Raw genomic sequence first — 3,765 nt, forward strand, 5'->3', positions numbered from 1 at the left:
TGCAAAGACGCTTGATACAATTGGTTGCTGCCAAGAGGGTCCGGGTTCAATTACCATCAGACTGTAAAATAAAACTTTTTTCCTTCTTAATTACGAAATAGCATCTGTGCACTTCACAAAGACATATTTTATAACGTACATACTCAAATTTAAAACGAATTGGGTTGGTGCTCTTTCATATGCATATTTTTTTTAAACTTAGCAAGTTTTTTTTTTAATTCTAAATTTTTTTCCCCTCAGTGTACTTTGATTAGCAATTATTTCTAACCCTGTCCAATATGTTTGTGTAATCCGGTAGTACCTTAATTGCATTTAGAAATTTGACTAGGCAAGGCCTTGATTGTTGCTCAGAGTATTTACATCTGTAAATATATACATAAGGGTGGCTCCAATTTTGCAGTATTGTGGTGCTCGGTCTCATCTCCACGTCCAGACGAAATTATACTAGTCACGCTTCAAAGAACTATTGGCAAATAACTCGATGGCTAACGAGAATTTAGAGGGAAAAATCCTTAGACAAGCATTTCTATGCCAAGGCATTAAAGGGAAAAAATTCCGATAAAGAAACTTTGAAAAATCGACGGTAATTTGTAGCTACATCAAACTTACATTTCATTGACTACAAAATCGCATACTATAATTTTTTTCTAAGGATTCCAAGAAAAAAGTTTGAAATTTTTATGAAAATTTGTTTTTTTTTCTACAAATTTTCATTTTTGTTAGATAATGAACTGCGTTTTAACTGAAAAATAATAAAAATTAAATAAAAGAAAATTTACCCAGAAATTCAACGAAAACCATTGCTCCTATTCAAGTGCAAGAGAGTGTACTATCTCTTCGAATCCATTTAGTCCATTTCTACTGGCTTACAGCACAAACAGGTACATGTCGGGGTCACTATTCTTATGTATTGGACAGAGCACGCTTAAATACCAGTCTTCGGGCAACTACAATGATTTGTAGTATGAGAGTGAGACACGTGTGATATATGTAGATTGATACCATGCTACGTTGTGTGTCTCTAGCATAAGTCGCCTAACTGTCTGGTAAAATTTTTGGGCGATTGTCCGTCGGCCAGAGTTTCAAACTATTCGCACTCACGTATTTCGGCCTCTTCTCTCTGATTGCACAAAATACGTCTCCTCTCCCTTTTCAGCTCCCTACAACGCGTTGCAACGGTCCCACGTAGCTCGTATTGCACCCGATCACAGCGCGGACCTGTGAGCGGCATCTTTCATCTGCAGCTTTCGTCTTTACATTACAGAAAGTTAATTAAAGTAGATTACCCTTTCCCAAAATTAAATCAGCTTAATCTGACTAAGCTAAATAAAATATAAAAATATATACAGATAATACTTTAAAACGCCACTATTTAACATGAGTGTACATGTAGTATGAAATACCCTTATAATATCATTGTACACAGGAGCCAATAAATTGTTTTACATATATGACATTTTTGAATAGCGATAATGAGATCATTTCCACCCTCAGTGTTTAAATAGTCAAAGAATAATTTACATTTTATTATAAAAATATTTTTAATTTGAAGTTCACTTTCAAAAATTTTAATTAGAAGTCTTATCGCCTGTAAGCAAGCTGTAAACTTAAGTCCCTCTCAGTTGCTTCGTTTGAGCGTGGTATTGAAAAGCCAAAATTATTTAAGGGCTTTATCTGTATTTGGAAATACTATTCCCCCACGGCTTAAATTACTTTTTTCAACTGCACAAAAACTTTGATTGACTAAGAGTTTGCTAAAAAGAGTATTTAACTCGATGTCTTGTGTGCAGAACTCTTTTACAATGCCAGTAAATTGAGAAAAAGTAATTGTATGTATATTGTAGGCAAGGCCATTCAATTGTTCAAATTTGTTGTTATTAAACTGAAAGTTATTGTCGAGATAACAAATGTTATCGACAAAAATGTGTGGCCTCAGAATTTAAAATTCAGTACAAATAAGTACAAATTTTGAAAAATCAGGACGTTAGCTTACTGATTGAAGAAATTAATGAAATCAGTACAAAAGTTGAAAAATCAGTACTTGTCTGATAAAATCAGTACGTCTGGCAACCATATGCATATCGAACGAGAACGAACTCATAAGCAACCTTAGTTTTCCAACGATCATGGTATATTGGAACAGCGTTGCCGCTTTGGAAATTTTTAACCGAAATTGGTCATTTTTTTCTGTATTTATCAAGTTTGGTAATTTGATAATTTTTCAATTTGGTAACTTTTTCGATTCGGTCTTACATATCAAATTGGTCAATATTGGTTCTAATTCCACGTACTGAAAGTTTCGCAAGGTTTCAAAAGTTATTCCAGCGTTCCTTGGTTATTGAATGGTGTGATCTTTAACCCTAGAACACACACCCGGGTACAAATGTATCCACTTTCAACTTTGAAGTGTTGTAACTTTTGAACCGCTATACCTCTATACCGCTAACTTCGGATCTAGGAAGACTATTTAGTTTTGAGTTCAAATTCAGATCGGACCATTGGTTCAGGAGCTACAGCCTTCCAAATACATTATATACGTAAACACACACCCGGGATACGTTTGTACCCCAATAGTAAAAATCCTCATAATAATAAAAAAAAAAACATTTTTTATATTATTTTTTTATTTGAAAAATTAAAAATATTCATTTCACACATTATATTATTGACTTTTATTATAAAAATTATAAAAATGCATCTTATATCTAAGGAAAATCATGGCAAATAGAGCAATTTGTTGATGTGACCGAATGTTCAAGACACATTGGCTTCTTACATTTGTCGCACAGCTTTCTGGTTTTTCTACGGCGTTTTTCCTCTTGTGCGTAACATAAATAGCAAGATCCGGACACAGGTTTTGGCGTGCGCGCTGCGGCAGATGTTGATGCTGCTGTTGACACCATTGATTCCACCGGTCGGTTGAAATATGCTTCAATAGCAATTTTAGTCGAAAAATTTCGCGTCACTTGACGATTTATGGCTCTGGCTTCAATAATGGGCATACACAATGCTTCAGCCAAGCTGCGCAGGATCTGCTTACGCTTGTTGTTTGTTCTCCAAGGCAACATAGGGTTATTCAAATCGTAGACAATGTAGGCTGCAAGAGCTGTAATGTCCAACATGTTGAAGAACATCGCTAGTGGTCATCGTTTTGTTTGTCTTTGTGTTGGATATTCCGCAAACATTTGGTCCATTCGATCAACACCACCTTTGGTACGATTATAATATTCAATTATTTCAGGTTTCCCACTGTCAGCTATTTCAGCATCATTATGCATGGTCGAAAGCAAAATTACTGCTTTATTTTTTTTGGGAACATAAGAGCACATTGTCACATTATTTTTGAAGCCAAATGTCGTTGAACCAATTGTCCTGTTTTTGTTCTGCTTCATTTCTTGAGGAATATATGATTTGTTTTTGCGCAAAGTTCCAACGATCGTGAGTTTCCAGGTGAGAAGCAGTTCTGCAACTGGCAAGGTCGTAAACAAATTGTCCATTGTAATGTTTCAGCCACTTCCTTGGTATTTGGCAGACAAATCCTTCACCACTCGTTCGCCTTGGTTCGTTTCCCTACCAGTTTCTGCTTGGCCAGTATATATTTGTCCATGCAGTGGATATGCATTTGTGGCATCGCAAATCCACCAAACCTTGATACCATATTTAGCAGGTTATTTCATCAAATAAAGATTGTATATATGATTCTCGCTGTTCCTCAGTTAGCCTGCATAATAAAAAAAATTAGTATATGTTTACATTGTTGCTTAT

This window comes from Rhagoletis pomonella, unplaced genomic scaffold, assembly GCF_013731165.1.
Source record: "Rhagoletis pomonella isolate Grant_MI unplaced genomic scaffold, Rhpom_1.0 Rhpom_scaffold_00003, whole genome shotgun sequence".
Lineage (NCBI taxonomy): Eukaryota > Metazoa > Arthropoda > Insecta > Diptera > Tephritidae > Rhagoletis > Rhagoletis pomonella.